The 16,253-nt window shown below is 45.4% G+C and overlaps 1 long non-coding RNA gene across 1 annotated transcript in view; it reads right to left on the minus strand.

The window, feature by feature from the left end:
• Nucleotides 1–6,221: 6,221 nt before the first annotated feature.
• The window catches only part of LOC138511752 (uncharacterized), a 452,837-nt gene continuing 442,805 nt past the window's right edge, over nucleotides 6,222–16,253 (minus strand). The window contains exon 7 of the long non-coding RNA XR_011280675.1: nucleotides 6,222–6,434. This is a non-coding gene — a long non-coding RNA (uncharacterized lncRNA). The remainder of the gene's footprint in view (nucleotides 6,435–16,253) is intronic.

Here is a 16,253-nt window from a genome sequence, read left to right on the forward strand (position 1 = left end):
CCCTTACAGCCCACATTCCAGGTGTGGAACATCCTATACCATGGTCTGTAAAGGATTTAGTCATGTTTAACTTGCTGAGCAGGTCCCTGTGCAGAAAATTAACAGGGGAACTTTCGGAATACGGTAAGGGCGGCCTTACTACCTTCCCTCCCACTTTACGTCCAACTGCTCAGTGTATGGAACCTTAGACATAGCCCCAGAGAATCCCTACGCGTCAAGATATTTTCCTGATAGTGGAAAGTTTCCTTCCATGATACATGATTTAGTTGCACCAGAGTCCACCATGAATATAAACTGCTTGTTTCCAATCTCCGTCCCCACCAAAGGTTCCTTTTCAGGGTGGATGGTTGTTAACAAGACCGAACACACAAGTGGGATGTCCTAATTAGGGTATGTGCTTGTTCCTGGAAATGAGAAAGGGCTACTTCCTACCACTGCTGCTCATCCAAAGGGAGCAGCAGCCCCATTTAGTACCCTGTTGCAGATGCCGCACTTGCATTTCCGATGCTTGAGGCTGCTTATTATATTTGTATTTGTATTTTCTTTATTTATATAGCGCGCCTGGCTCAAAGGCATCTGGGTGCATATCTTAAATTACAATGACAAATATTACAGGTTACAGAGTATAGAAGGTCAGGCATGGTACAGAATACAGAATATATGTACAGTACATAATAGACCATGTTTGGTGTTGCCCTGGGAATACCCTTGGTTCTGATACCCTTGGCCTTGTTGGGTATAGCCTAATCCTTGGGGCCCTTGGGACCCTTGCCCTGTGGTTGCAGCCCATAATTATAACCCATTGCAGACCTGCTCCTGCATTCCCTTGCAAAATGCCCCCACCTTAAACAATTCCAACATTGAGATGCTCCGAACCCACCCCCCTGGGACCAAACCCTCCTTCTCTTGCTCCTCGAAATCCCCCTCTTCCTCGAGACGGCCATTCTTGATGCCACTGTGGACCAGGATATTGTTGCACACTGTCCTTGTCCTCCTCCACCCCACAGCTCTACAATAGTGGCACTCACTACTTCTTGGGTACTCTCTGTTCCTTCCACCTATACTGGCGTAGATACAGGCACCTGGACTGCAACCTTTGCCAATTTCTTCTCCACCAGTTTCGCTTCTTACACCTGATGCCTTTGAACTGTTTCCCTTTCCATGCCTTAATCCTTTTACAATGATGCACTATTATACTCAGTATTTCCGGCCACCCCTTTGCATAACTTGGATTGGTGTACGCTTCTGCGAGATATGTTTTCAAACTATATAATCCCCACACTCCACTGGCACCCTGCCCTGCTCTTTTTCCGTTCTGCACTTCCCCTCTTTCTGTCTCTGCACCTCTACTTTGTTCCCTTGATCTTCTGCATCTTCAAACATACGCCGAAGATCTAGAATTTCTTTTCTCTTCTGTAGCTGCTTCCCCTTATATTTTGCTACTAAAAATTTGGACATGTGTTCCAAGATGCTTTTGTTGTGTGAGCCCTGCCCTGGCCACGGGCATGGCATCCCCTCTCCTCATGTTTCCGCGATCCACTGCTTATGATATTTCTCCACCCTGTCACGATACATTGGCAGGGCCTTTTATATATGTTCTATTGGTGTTCCACCCCACATGCTGGGGGTGTCTATCTCTTTCGAACCCTGCAAAGTCCTGCTTACGCGACGCTCACGCTGCTGGTTACTTATTACAACATAAACAAAGAAAATCAACCTTCACCTTTTCTATGCCCCTTCCTTGCACACATACTCCCTTCCACGAAACCATCTAATACCACACCGCACTGCGATGCACACACTTACTGCCCCTTCTAGGGCCTACACTTTATTCAATAAAACACAAATATATTGCAAACAAAAAACAATAACAAGCTAACATAAAAACCACTACTTAATCCAGACCTATTATGAGACCACTAGTTTTATTTCTATATTCCTCCTTTAAATAATTTTCTGCCTTGTGGTACCACCTTCCCTCCCATTCCGAGGAGGGGCTCCCTGCCTTACCTTTGCCTTACCTTATAATGCCTTACCTTATAATGCCTCACTGAAACACTCTCTTCATAGTACACACTTTAACAACAAATTACACAACCCACACCCATGTCACATCAATGACCTCGCTCTCCATGTGCTCACACCTCTCTCACTTTGCCATGCATCTGTCTGATACTTGTTATCGCTTACAAGAGTCTACCCACATGTGTGTGCTCACCCGAACTCCTCGGTCATGGAGTTCCAACACCGGCCTGCACTCTCCTTGGTGCCGTTCCCCACTTCAAATAGAAGAGAGGACTTCGCTTAAAATGGCTCTGCTAAACCACTCCACACACTTGTTTTTTCATGACTGGTCACTGTAGGTGGACGCGGCTCCTTCTGGAGAAGTGTCCCGGAAGCCTCCGCAGGTACAGTGGGGCACTGGGATCACGTCGAGGTCACCAATTGAAGGCACGCCCTGAAACGCTCCCACCAGAAAGAATACAACCCACTAGGTAAGAAAGGCTCAAGTCGATCTTGTAAGGATAACAAGTTTTTATCTGACACGAAGAAGAAAGCAACAGCAAAGAACTCTGCTTCTAAGAACGTTCTGCCATAGAAAGGTACACATAGAAATGTTTAAAGGTACACAGCGTCATAATGACGCAACACCATACAGTAAGAACCCGCGTGGCTGATTGGATGGACCCTATACATGTTCCTCCTTTAACAATAAGGGATGCCGGTCTATCGGTCCCAGCCCAGTCTGTCCGTCTTCCATCATGTGGATGTTGCGCGGCTCATCTTCTTCTCACGTCGAAGGTCAGAAAACAAATGAATTATACTCCAACCATAAACTATTTTATCACTCATACTGTGCACTTGGCAGGCCTAAGATGGGCACAATAGAGGTCCTATGGCACTCTAATCTTCACACACACATTTCACTCATTCCCCTCCACGGCATATGGCTCCAAGGTCTCCACCCTTGCTTTGAACTATAATTTATCCCTCCCAGCACCTCGTAATACAAATCACAAGAATGTCGCTCAACGAGGTGCCTGGTCCATCCTCTTTGAACATTTCAGGACTTTTTACTTTAGCGTTGGTGATCAAAGGGCACCTGGTGACATGGAATTCAGGGATCTTATGGTTTAGTCAGTTATATGGGCTATAACTTGTGCTCGCCTGGCGATGGACCGGGTCATGCTTTGGCCAGTGTGAGATAACATACACACCAGGTGCCGGTCTGTGATTGCGTCCTTGTAGGGCACATGCCTCTCGCACATCTTTGCAACACTGTTAGAACAATGAATAGGCGTTGTAGCAGTTGGGGGCGTAGGCTGTCCTCATGGGAGCTCGGGTATAGCTGGGGATTTCTCTTGTCTCGCACTTTGGGGCATAGTGCATGTAATTATGCATTTACCACGTAGGTCTTCTCTTTAGCCTATGGTTAATAATATCTATGCAAAATAGAAATGCTGTTCCCGCCTTATTCTGTACTATGTGGATAGACTATATTTGATTATACTGGAGTAGGGTTCTGTTAAACTGGGAGGTGTCCCTTCTCACTGTCCACCCTCCCCCCTGGTCCATCATAGTGTTTCAAATGCATCTCACCTCACTCTAAAGAGCCTAGGGGGGGGGTGGGACGAGGCTGCCCCCTTCCCATCAATTCTCATGACATGGGCAAGGATGTCCAGAAAGTTGGAGATAGAAAGATGCAGGTTAGAGAGGGCTGTGTCAGAGTGTGAGTCAGCCGTAGGAGTAGGAGGAGCAGAGAAAGTAGAGGCAAAGGCATCCACTGACACTCACTTCATGGGCTGAATGAATGAGAAGGAATGTGGCAGTGCTGGGGTAATTCTGCTTGAGGGGCAAGACGTTTCAGGTGAGAGGAGAGCAGAAAGTGGTCAGTCCAAGAGAGGAGTGGTGAGAGTGTAAGGGGGATGTCTGAGGAGATGAGAATATCCAAGGTGTGTCCAGCAGAGTGTGCCAAACCGGAGGGTAGAATTGAAAGGGAGGGATTCACAAAGGTTGTGGAAGAGCCCAAAGGAGGGATTAGAAGCATGCAGTTGGATGTTGAGGTCTCTGAGGAGGAGTTGAGAGGTCGAGGCAAGGGAAGAAGAAGAGAGGGCAGCCCATTCTGAGAGGAAAAGGGTGACCTGGCCAGGTGGCCTGTAGATGGTGGCCACATTCAGAGAGAGGCCAGGAGAGATAGAGAGCCTGCAAACTAGGCATTCAAAGGAGGAATAGACCTGCGTAGGAATGAAAGAAGTTGGGACCCACTCCCGAAAGATCATGGCCACTCCACCTGTGGGCCGGTTGGTTTGAGGCTCAGAGAGGATGTTGTAGCCCTCAGGGAGGAGAGTTTCAAACCTTGTGACAGAGCTAGCCGTGAATCATGTCTTGGTGAGAGCAGGTACATCAAGGTCAAGGCCTTTGAGGATGTGGCAGATGTAGGAGGAGTGTTTAACAGCAGCGTGAGATTTGAGAGCAGCTATGTGGTGCAGGTTGCCACATTTGAAAGACTTCCAGGGTGGGGTGCAGAAGTGAGGTACACCCAGCAGAGGTGGTAAAAAGGTCTGAGAGTGGGCAGAGGCAGTAGACGGAGGTGGCATAGGGCCCACATTAAAGGAAGAGGTTGGTGCCAGAGAGGAAGCAGAGGAGGAAGGAAGTGGCAGAGGAGCCAGGGAGGTGTTGGAAGGTGTGGCAGGAGAAGGGAGAAAGTTGATAAGATGCGGGAGACACCTATCAAGAAGGAAGAGATTGGGCTGAGAGCCCTGAATCATGATGGTACCATTTAGATAGACTTACTCTATCAGAATAGTCCCTGGACCTAGTATGATAGCAACCTCATCTGTCTCCTCCCCCTTCCCCTAAGTCCCCCCCACAACCCCAGCACTGAATGTCTTGTGTTGTCACTGCCAGGAGTACTTGCTATCAAAATGTTGATACATTAATGATGAACAGCTCAGGAGAACGTGGAGCGGGTCTGTGAGTGAATGTTCCATGAGTGTCAGTTGGGAGCCTGAGCGGGGTATGCAAGGTTGGCTGGTGGGTCTGCTCCTTCTACCTATTCTTGTTCCTGTACTTTCTGCTGTGCCACTGTATATATACAAGAGAAACTGGTTCATGTACATTTGTATCTATGTACAATAAAGTTCCACCTGGACTAAACCTATGGCTCCACAGCTGGTCTGTGTTTGAATGCTGAGCCCAACTACAATGACAACATGAGGATTTATAACATTGGCAACGAGGATGCTCAAAATGAGTTGAAAGGACCCCGGAAGTGAAGAAAAAAAACAATGAAAAGAAAATGACAGGACATACTAATGCTGCAACTACAGCAACTGAAAATTACAGTAAGGAGAGCTGTGGGAGGGGGAGGCAGCTGCTGCCTGACCCACCGCTCCCCGCGCTTTAGATATCCATCCTGCCCAGAAAAGGTAAAAAAGGAAAGAAAATGACATTGGGCTTTGGGAGGGAGGCCCGCATCCACAGAGATCCCCAAACAAGACACAAAGGGCCCTGCTGTCTGGAATTAAAAGATCTGGAAAGGGCAATTCATCAAATAAGACTGGAAATGACACATGCGCATTAGACTGTTCTGATAATGCTTAAGAAACTTACTGATGAGGTGCCGCAAGGGGCAGCAAGGTCTGTTATGAGGGTGTTTCCTCTTGATATTAAGGATGTGCTTCCTGTGTAATAAGTGCTCCAAGCTGCCAGTACAAAGGAAAAAAAAAAGAAAATGGTCTGTGCACCGCAGCAGCGACGTGATTATGTTGGGGAAAATGGGCGTGCGAATAGGCTTGTGTTTTGCATGTTTGCCAGCGCTGGGTTTCAAGTGGCGGTTGGAGGTCCAGCATGACCCTACCTCCTTCAGGCTGCTTAGAGGAATGATGACGTCGTAGAATGTTCACGAGTATTGGCGAAGCAAAGAACGCTGTGAGTAGGTGCTCACGTAGTGCTATGGTTTCCTCTCTGAATGTGGAGACTTGAACTATAGAGTAATGCACCTTAAGATACGTGCCGATGTGATGAGGAAACTGACTTTGAGTCAGTCGTCGGATCCAGAAAAGTTCAGATTTTCCACACATTCGTTACAGAAAGTCATAATTCTATTAAAGACACGGAGGCGAAGGATTATGCTTAACTCTTCATCTTTACTGTCAGCAGCAAAGAAAACAACATGTACAATAGCATACAAAAACCAAGAAAAAACTACAATAACCATGAGGTTTTTCGGATTTTGTAGTCCATCCCTATAGGTCCTTAAAACTGACCACGTGTTCCCAACAACCAATAAACAAATAACAGTCCTCTCAAAACCCTTGTCCTTCCTTTATTCTCCCTCTTTCTTTGATCCTGCGAGGGTGTGTTCAGTACCTCTTCAAACTTTATCCACGTCTTGCATCAAACTCCAGTTTGTTTGTTATCCGTCGCTCCTCCTACAAAATAAATCAGGTAAAAGGTGACTATAGACCAAAATAAGGGTGGGCAATCGTATGCATCAGAACATTACTACCGTCTCATCAAGCAATATTACCAATAATGAAATATTTTATCATAAACAGTACATATGTAAACACAACATGATGCATATCAATTACATCTCATACGATTGGTAGGGTGGTATAATCCTTCGCCTCTGTGTCTTTAATAGAACTATGACTTTCTGTAACAAATGTGTGGAAAATCTGAATTCTATATCAAGACCGGAGGCTCGGATTATGCTTGTTCAAAGCTTACTTACCACCAACGATGACGCACTTTCCATGTGTTTAAAATAGAAAGTTTTAAATGTCGACTCATTCGACCAATCTGCAGCTCTCATAATATCTTCTATCCTAGCTCCTATGTTATAAGCTTTAGTCGCCATCACTCCTCTAGCTGAATGGGCGCCATATCTCTCAACATCTATGCCCGCTTGAACCATCACCCATCTAAGCCATCTAGCGATAGTGGCCGGTACCACTGCTTTATAGGGTTTGCAAATCGCTATCAACAATTGAGACACTCCTGGAGGTCTAACATCCCTCGTCATATCCTCGTAAACTTCTATACACCTGACTGGACACAATTTTGGTTGATCCGGAAAAGATTCATAGGAAATAGATCTCAAACCTGTTTTGGTCCTTTTATTTATAAGAAAAGTCACTCCATTCGGAGATACACTCTTCCTGTCAATCTCCAACACTCTCACATCAGAAGATCTCTTAAATGCCAACAGACATAAAAGCATAGATAATTTGCCGGAAATCGCTTTCAGGGATAAATCTTGATTATCTGGCCAAGATAAAAACAGTTTCAAAACTTTATCTACATCCCACAACTGGTTATATTTAACACTAGGTGGTCTCAACATCTTTATTCCCCTTAACAATCTACTAATCAACAGGTGTTCTCCAATCGCTCTACCCTCTACTCTAGGGTGTCCCGCAGATATCGCTGACCTGGCTGTATTGATCGTTCTGTAAGCCTTGCCCTGCGCAGCCATCTGAGCTAAAAAATTGGTTACATGTACCACATCTGCCCTATCGGGATGAATATCCCTTTCCATACACCAGCTATACCATTTATCCCATGCTGATCTATAAGCTTTGTGAGTCCCTGGGGCCCATGATTCATTAATGATGTTTTCAGCTTCATTCGATAAACCTGGCCTAGCCCAAGATCTCCTGAAATCGGCCAAGCCACTAACTTGAGTCCTCCTGACCTCACCAGTGGATGACTGCCCCCTCTGGGATCTCGATTGATAAATTCTGTGTCTGGTAGAAGTACTGGGTTATGGTATGTCACTTCTAACAAACTGGGAAACCACGCCTGTCCCTTCCAGTCTGGCGTGATTAGAATTATGGATGCTTTTTGACGTCTCACCTGTGCCAGCGTCCTCGCTATCATTGAAAAAGGAGGGAACGCAAATTTCTCTGATGTTCCCAGGGTTGTAGGAAGGCGTCTGTCGCTTCCGCTTCCGGATCCGGCCTCCAGCTGAAGAACCGAGGAAGCTGCCTGTTCATCCTCGAAGCAAACAGATCGACCTGACAAGGACCCCACCGTGTCATAATTTCTTGGAACACTACCTCGTCCAGCTTCCAATCGCTGGCGTCTCTGAGGTATCTCGAGTTCCAATCGGCTACCTCATTCATCTGTCCCGGCAGATACTCTGCCGTCACCGAAACTCTCCTCTCTAGACAGAGTTCCCAAAATTCTTTTGCCAATTCCGCCAATAACTTGGACCTCGTCCCCCCCAGTCTGTTGATGTATCTGACTGCGGAGACATTGTCCATCTTCAGTAGGACGCAACAATGTGCTTTCTCCTGAGTCCAGCATCTCACTGCAAAGGACCCTGCCAACAACTCCAGGCAGTTTATGTGGAGTCTTGTCTCCTGGTCCGACCACCTGCCACCTGTGGACACGTTCCCACATCTGGCTCCCCAGCCCCATTTGCTGGCGTCGGACTCGATAATGAGGTCCGGGGATGAACCAAATATGGCTCTCCCGTTCCATGCATCCATATGAATGAGCCACCATTCTAGCTCCTCTCTCACATCCTGTGAAATATTCACTCTTGATTCGTAAGAAACGCCCCTCCTGAGGTGAGATATCTTCAACCTCTGGAGTGCCCTGTAATGCAGAGGTCCTGGGAAAATCGCTTGAATTGATGCCGCTAGTCGGCCCACCAATCTCGCTATGTCCCTCAACGACATCTCGCCTCTCGCTAGAGTATGTCTCAGTTGTTTCTTGATGTCGTTCACCTTGACAATAGGTAAACTGAGAGTTCCCTGTAACGAGTCCACAATGAAACCCAGAAATTCTATTGACTGGACAGGGATTATATTGGACTTTTCCCAATTTATTAGGAAACCCAGATTCTCTAACACCTCTATAGTTATCTGAATCTGTTCTATCAACAATCCCTTCTCTTGACACATTAGGCAAATGTCGTCTAGATAGATTATCAGTCTTATCCCCTGAGCTCTGAGATGAGACACCACGGGTTTCAGCATATTTGTGAAACACCACGGTGCTGATGCCAGGCCGAAGGGTAGACATCGAAATTCCCAAATCGTTCCTTCCCAGAAGAACCTTAGAAATTTGCAGTGCTCTTCTGCGATGGGAATGGTCAGGTAAGCATCTTTCAAATCTATTCTGGCCAACCAATCTCCCTGAATAAGAGTATCTCTCAACAGATGTATCCCTTCCATCTTGAAATGTCTGTATACCACAGAACCGTTTAGGCCTCTCAGATTTATGATTGGTCTTGTCTTGTGTCTTCCTTTTACTATGAACATATTGCTTATGTAACCTCCTACCTGAACCGTCGCGGGTCGAATAGCCCGTTTGATTCGTAAAGCCTGTAACTCTTTTCCCACTAAGGCCTTGTCTTCGCTGTTCATTTCTAAACCTCTTGGCGGTTCTCTCTGATAAGGAGTTTCTATAAAATCTATATAAAAGCCTTGAACAGTCTGAATCACCCAGGGATCCCCTGAAATGTTTAACCAATTTTCCAAAAATTGAGCGGTCCTCCCCCCTACCCCTGGGGTCACCATACTTGTACAAGGCAATCTCACCGGTGTTATTTTGCTGACGCTCCCCTCGCCAGATTCTGCCTCTTCCTCTACTCCTCGATGGGAAAAAAGGCGTTTGTCTGCGCTCTTCTTGATCGCGCCAATTTGTTCTATCTTGAAAGGATCGGTTGAAATGGTACCGGCCAGCCGAGCGACCCCTGCCTCTGCTGGCCCGTCCAAAAACCTGTCTCCCAAAAACTCTCTTCAACGATGCTTGCGCCTTATCCAAGGCTGCATAGGAGTTCATAAATCTGGTGAGCTCCTTGATGAAGGAGTCTCCAAATAGCTTTCCTTTAGCTGACGAAGCTGAGTCAGAAGATGCTAACTCACTCAATTTTGGGTCGATCTTGACCAACAAAGATCTCCTCCTTTCGGTGGTTATGGCATGATTAGCATTACCCAACATGCATATCGCTCTTTGGGCCCAACCTATGAGGATTGTCGGGTCTATCGGTTCCCCTTTTATTTTCGCGTCCTCATCCATCTGGAGGATCTTAGTGAGGGGTCCCGTCACATCAAGCATCTTGTCCTGACAGGATCGCCAGGATCTATCAATCCTTTCCTCACATCTTTTGTGAATTTACCCATAAAGGTAATCATTTTTTCGTCAATCACTGGCGTATCAGCTGTCCCTTCAGGGAGGAGTGGTCTTGGGCATTCTGCCCTCATTTTGCTTCTAGCCTCTTTGGCTAGCGGTGCCCTCAGGCGTTTCTTTAAATATGACGCAATTCTTTTGGGGGGTTCCCATTCTGAAGATCTGGGATGAATCAGTGCCTCCGGATCGAAATCTTCATCATCCGCACCGTCCCCCTCAGTCTTCTCATTTTTCTTTTCTTTATCGCCTCATGGCTTTCTTCACCTGAAGAGGATATCGATAGCACTTCCTCCTCTTCAGGGTACTCCTCCTCCCACTCTTTTTCACTCTCATCTGAAGTATGAGATGATTCTCGTCCCCTGCTAGGCACCGCTTTACCTTTTCTTTTTCTCTTTCCACCTTTCTCTGGTGGAGTGCCCGGGGGGGTGTGGGCTTCCTCCGCCCTACGGGCTGCTTTACTGCCCCCTTTGGTTTTCATTCGAGCTTTCAAACTCTTGACGTCCTCCCGGCCCTGAGAAAAACGGAGCCAATCCTCCATCAGCGCTCTCTGCTGAGGATCATGTCCCAATGAAGCCCCCAGGGCTTTGTGTAGGACGTCTGTCATGGCCATGTGGCTCCTCTTTTGGCTAACACTAGCCTTCCCCTCATCACTGGAGGAACTCATTAGTCTCGGGCCCCGGGGAAAGCAAATAATAATAATGTTATATTTGTATACCCGGGATTATCACTCTCTCAGTACAGAGAGTAAAAATATGTCCAAAAGAAAATATAAATTAAATTCCCTGGTTCTGAGTATATAATATATACAGGTGTGTTAATATCTGATAACAGGTTTTACCTGGGACTGTGCCCGTATGACTGCGGTATCACCGATTGCCTGCAGGGGCGCTGTAGTGTTCCTGACACACAGGCCGCTACGCTACGTTCTTATGAACGGTGCGTAATGTTATTGAATCCAATTGTGATTCGAAACAAGAATTAAATGAGCAAATCACTGACACTGTCAAACACAAACTCCTCTCAATATGAATCGGCACGGAAGAAGTGAGCGCCGGAACTACGCGGTCCCGTCGCGCTCCTTCTTCTGTACCGCAGTGCCCTCTTTGACGGTTATGCGAAGTTGCGGCCGCCGGTGCCCCAGCCCCGTCGCGCCCGCAACTTCAGTAAAACCGTGAATGTAGTGGATATGCTCCGCCCGCAGGCACGATATATACCAACGTATAGTTTAAATACACTCTTAGTACACACACACACGTTTTCAATATGTAATAAGAAAAAGGGTACTTAATTCGCTGCCGAGCAGCAAAGAAAGAGGGAGAATAAAGGAAGGACAAGGGTTTTGAGAGGACTCGTGGTCAGTTTTAAGGACCTATAGGGATGGACTACAAAATCCGAAAAACCTCATGGTTATTGTAGTTTTTTCTTGGTTTTTGTATGCTATTGTACATGTTGTTTTCTTTGCTGCTGACAGTAAAGATGAAGAGTTAAGCATAATCCGAGCCTCCGGTCTTGACATAGAATTTGTTTCTCCCGTTAGTTGTTAGGGGAGTTCTATGGAACAGACATTGCGGTTCTCCGCACATGAATGACAGAAATGCAAGAACAGTTTAACTGTAAAAGGGTCATTTGACAACGAGGAAATAGTGTTTTCAGCTACTGACATTACGTGGAATCTAAGCAGTTAATGGATGTGGCCAGCGGTTCTCCAATACTTTGAGGAAAAAAGAAGGCTGCATGTGAAATCAAGCATGGTAAAACAGATTATTTAAACTGATGGAATGTAATAAACATAAAAATTAAGTAAATATTTGGAAATTAGTTAAAATAAGGAAGATTGTGTTTCGAACATGAACGTTTTGTGCATGTAAATGAAATTTTAAATTTATTGTGGTGAAATATGTGCATTATCTCTATTGAGGTTTTGAGTTTTGGAGATTATACCAACCATTGTGGATTTTAACAATATTATGTGATAATGAATTGGCGAATGTAAATGGAATCAAAATTGTATTTAGGATACAGTTTAGGGTCATGGTATACCCTTCAGTTAAAATGTATTGGGAAATGAAAAGTGTATAGATACCCTGTAAGTAGTGTCGGGCCGTTGTCATATGATGTTTGTGAAGTGTTTGTGGCCCTAGATATATATGGTGTAAATGTGTCATCGCTGACCATAACTCATGCATTGATGATTTTGGTTGAAGTGCAGGGTTATCAAAGTGTTCTATTGTAATGGTGATATGCTTGCAAGCAAATTAATTATACATCATTTTTGCAAACAATTGATTGGACCTCTGAGTTCAGTTACCTGATTGCCGCATGTTTGGATGAGCAATCAGTGTTGGAGGGATTGGAATTAGGGTAAGAGATTCCAATTTACTGAGAGGATGGCTAAGCACAAGCCAAGTAGTTTTGTGTGAAATGTACGCTGAAAGACGACGTAACTTAAGTTAAAATGTTGCCAACCAAGAAGGGTTGAGCCATATAGAAGTAAGTATAAGTAGAGTTATGGAGAAATAGAGTCAAAGTTAAAGTATCAACCATTAAAGGTTGTGATGTTTCGAGGTAAAATGTATTGAGTAATGTCGAATTTAAAAAAATTGAAGAGTATCAACCAATGAGGGTTGAAATGGCTAGTGGATAATTTAAAAAGTATTAAAAGTGCACAGATATTGAAAGGCCTATATGTTGTATAAATGTTAGCTATGTTTTCCCATAAGGTTAAAGTTGATATTTTGCTGTATCCAGTGCTACCAGGAGCACATTATTTGTTTTATGTTGTTTTATGTGCAAGATTGTGGTTGTGCCTGGGTTTGTGTGATGCATGCATGGGAGTATGGTTAATAATGGATGTACGTGGCGCGGGTGGGAATGTATTTGCCAACCTGTTGTCAGAGGATTTTGGCATTGAGTGTATGCTGCCTCGTTCTACCGTCCCCCAGGTATGTTTTGTACTGAATGCATGCTGTCTGTGTGGTGGTGAAGTTGTGAAGTGCATGTGCTGGTTTAAAGATTTTGGTTGGAGGTTGAATTGCTATGTTTTTGGTTGAGAATCTGTGGGATGTTTGTTGTGAGATAAGTGGGAGCAGATTGTAGTTGTTTGGGATGTGAATGTGAGAGTGGAAGATGGCGGATGAATTTCCCCTCTGTATGTCGTTCTGGGTATGGGCGACACCACTTTCCCTGTTTGTTAGTTTGTTTGGACTTTCACGTTCAATGTCCCGTTTGGCTCTGTTGCGCTGTTGTGTTTAGCATCCGGGTCTGTTGTGAGTCAATCCATGACTCCCCCACTTTTGTTCCCCACCCGTATGTGTGTTTGATGTTCCATGGTTGCTAGGTTTAGTGCCAGAGTGGGGCAGGCTCTGTTTCTGGATGTGGCGGGTCCAGAGGGAAGGTTGTTAGTTGTGGTTGTAATGCTTCAGTATGAAAGGGAGATGTTGTCTGTTGTGATCTGGTGTGAAAGGTAGATGTTCTATTGTAAGTCTTGTATTGTCACTGGCCAGGAGTACTTGCTATCAGAATGTTAATGCATGAATGATGAGCAGCTCAGGAGAATGTTGAGTGGGTCTGAGTGAATGTTCCATGAGTGTCAGTTGGGGGCCTGAACTGTGTATGCAAGGATGGCCAGTGGGTCTGCTCCTTCTACCTGTCTTGTAAACCACCTACCCTTGTTCCTGTCCTGTCTGCCGTGCCACTGTATATATACAAGAGAAACAGGTTCATGTACATTTGTATCTATGTACAGTAAACTTCCACCTGGACTAAACCTATGGCCCCAGAGCTGGTCTGCGTTTGAATGCTGGGGCCAACTACAATGACAACATGAGGATTTATAACAGAACCTAGTAAGATAGTCACTTGTTTTGTTCCTCCCTGCCCTTTCTGCACCCCTCTCCCTCGCCTTTTGTTTTTCTCTGGCTCTACCAGAAACATTGTCAGGCCTAGTATGGTAGCTGCCTGTCTGTTTCCATTTCCATCCCACTCTCCCCCTCCCTTCCTTCTCTATGTCTTAGCTCTTGCACTACCTGAAAGGTCGTCAGGCCGAGTATGATAGTTAATTTCACATCCTTACTGTTCATGGCCTGTAAGAATGTCATTGTACTTTCCCTTGTTCCCTCCCTTGCCTTGAAGCGCTTTGAAACACATTGTGTGTAGGTGCTATATAAATGAACTGTCATATCATATCATTGATGGTCTTCGAGGATTGGAAGCGGGCCAAGCGGATCTCCCACCGGGTGCCACCATTAATGGGAGAGGAGGACAAAGGAGAGAGAACAGAGACCATATGAGGGGTCCATAGGTCTGGAGAGGGGACAACAAAGAGGATGTCGGTGAGAGTCTGTCTGAAGCAGGCGCTGATGTAGGTATCAGCAAAAGGGAGGAATGGGTTGGAGACCAGGATATCACTCTTGAACTTTGTCCTTCCAGACTTAGTGAGAGGGATAGGATGGGAGATAGAGTAGCAGTTTGAGAAGATGGTAGAGATTGAAAGCGGTTCCATGTGTTAAAATCGCGGCAAAATGGCCATGAACACAAAATATCGTGGCAAAAAGGCCATGGTTTTGCCTCCGCAATCCATGTAAAGGATGCGGGGAACACCCCTGTAACCCCTGGACCCATTATACCTTACCCATTATACCCGCTCTCCTTAAATGGTGTAATGGGGTACACCTTTAACGGATAAAACCACAGCATTTTTGCTGCGATTGTTTGTTCAGAGTTTGTCAGGTGCAGAGGCTCTTTCAGGCAAACTCATAGTTTGCCGGTCTGGAAACAAGGGTGCCGGTGAGCTTACCAACACCCTTGTTTCCGGACCGGCAAACTTGTAATGAGGCCCATTGTCTCCAGTCAGTATCTCAGGACCTCGTGCACACTTTCTTATGTCATCAGTACATTTACTTAGCTCTTTCTCATATTCCTCCAGGGAGTTCCTCTTGTAGGTTGTCATCACTTCGGGGATACATTCGATAAGGTTGTCTCAATGTGTATCTCCTTCCAAATACTCGCTGCAGTAGTGGTACGGTAGCTGGTGTCAGGCAAGGCACAGTCTCATTTCTCCAATACAGGGGAGATAGAGGGCGTGGGATCTCCTGCAGATGTATACAGCTGCTCCTCTACATTTTCCCATCTTGTCGAATCCTGGACCACCTCCTCAAGTTTTCCTGCTTCTTTGTATCTTCTCTTGAAGAATTGGTTTTTGGGTGTCCATATCTTCGTCACCCCCGCAGGATGCCCGCTGTTTTAATGTACTCATCCACACTCCAGGTCATTTAATTGCATTGCCCATTCGGGGTACAGTAGAGCCAACGTCCCATGTAATTCTTATGATCCTTTGGATACCAGAATTGTGTTCCTTCAGGTGCCACAATACTTGCTTTTATGTAATCTCTGATGGCATCACATGTCAGCACCTTGTCTTCTGGTTCATCCAATTCATCAATCATAATCTTCATTCCTACTGCTTTCTTGACCATTTTCTTACATTGTCCAATTATTATCCTTATCATACAGAATCCAAATATTATTATCACCAGTTCTGCTCCAAGGAACTTGAATAAGCTTGCCATCCAATAAGGAATCCATGAAAACAGGAGTGCGAACCAACTGTCATCTCCAATGGCCTGTGTCGCATCTATCATTCGTATGTATAGATCTGTCAACATTGATAAGGCATCCTTCAAAGTCCCGTTCTCAGCGTTATGAGATGGTTTGAATGTGTAACATGATTGTCTGATCTTGGCGCAAACACCTCCTTCCATTGCTGCAATCATGTCGAGGACATATCTATTCGGGAGGATCTTCAGCCTTATGGCTCTCAGCTCTTCTTTTATAGTGGCACAGATTGTTTGCAGAAGCCTACCACCTAGTGATCTGTAGCCATTTGGCATTCACCGCTGTTTGAATTCCAGGCATGAATATAGATGTGAACTCATCAGGAATGTCTTCATAACCCATTAGTGATTTTTGGAAGAAATAATTTCATCTCTTCATCTGCTGGAGTTCTAGTGACCTCCTTATTCTCAGGTGATCGCCCACTTTTGGAAATGCTTCTATCTTCAGGTCACTTTGTGGAATCACCAATGCTGGAACATGGATATATACCA

This window comes from Ambystoma mexicanum, chromosome 6p, assembly GCF_040938575.1.
Source record: "Ambystoma mexicanum isolate Mex_15411 chromosome 6p, UKY_AmexF1_1, whole genome shotgun sequence".
Lineage (NCBI taxonomy): Eukaryota > Metazoa > Chordata > Amphibia > Caudata > Ambystomatidae > Ambystoma > Ambystoma mexicanum.